The sequence below is a fragment of the Mastomys coucha genome, unplaced genomic scaffold, assembly GCF_008632895.1.
Source record: "Mastomys coucha isolate ucsf_1 unplaced genomic scaffold, UCSF_Mcou_1 pScaffold6, whole genome shotgun sequence".
Taxonomy (NCBI): domain Eukaryota; kingdom Metazoa; phylum Chordata; class Mammalia; order Rodentia; family Muridae; genus Mastomys; species Mastomys coucha.
The window spans coordinates 69,903,165-69,903,871 of record NW_022196912.1 but is presented as its reverse complement, the minus strand read 5'-3'; the positions used below and the strand labels follow the sequence as shown (position 1 = coordinate 69,903,871).

Sequence of the window (707 nt, the reverse complement as noted above, 5' to 3'; positions counted from 1 at the left end):
TTTTTTTTTTTTTTTTTGGTATTTTCGAGACAGGGTTTAGTCCTGGCTGTCCTGGAACTCACTCTGTAGACCAGGCTGGCCTTGAACTCAAATCCACCTGCTTCTGCCTCCCAAGTGCTGGGACTAAAGGCGTGCGCCATCACCGCCGGGCATGCTGAGATTCTTGAAGCTTTGTGATGCACCTTTGTATGCACCACCATGACCAACATGGAACCACAAAGTCTTGCAGTTTTTACATGACATTGCCATTGTGTTCCATAGACCTGTAAAGGAAAAAGCAAGTTGTGCTTACGTGACCTTGGTGGAGTGCAAGTGACACCCAATGGCTTGGGCAGTTACTTGGAGGCACTGTATGGGAAGGATTAGGAGGCGTGGCCTCCTTGGGAGAGGCATGTCATAGGGGTAGACTCTAGGGGTTCGAAAGCCCTGGCCATTCCAGTTACTCTCTCGCCTCGGACTTCTGGATCAGCCGTAATATCTAAGCTATTGCTCTAATACCACACCTGCCTGCCTGCTGCCATGCTCACACCATGATGGCCATGCACCCTAACCCTCTGGGACCACAAACCCCAAATTAAACGCTTTCTTTTATTAGTTGTTTGGTCATGGTGTTTGTCATAGCAATAGAAAAGTAACTAAGACAATCACCCAGAGGAAATTTTTTTTAAATATGTGATTATATTGCCAAAGACAAACTATTTCTTTGC

General features: G+C 46.4%; 1 long non-coding RNA gene across 1 annotated transcript in view; it reads left to right on the top strand.

The window, feature by feature from the left end:
* The window catches only part of LOC116080894, a 21,482-nt gene that overhangs the window by 8,554 nt on the left and 12,221 nt on the right, over positions 1-707 (top strand). The window lies entirely within an intron of this gene.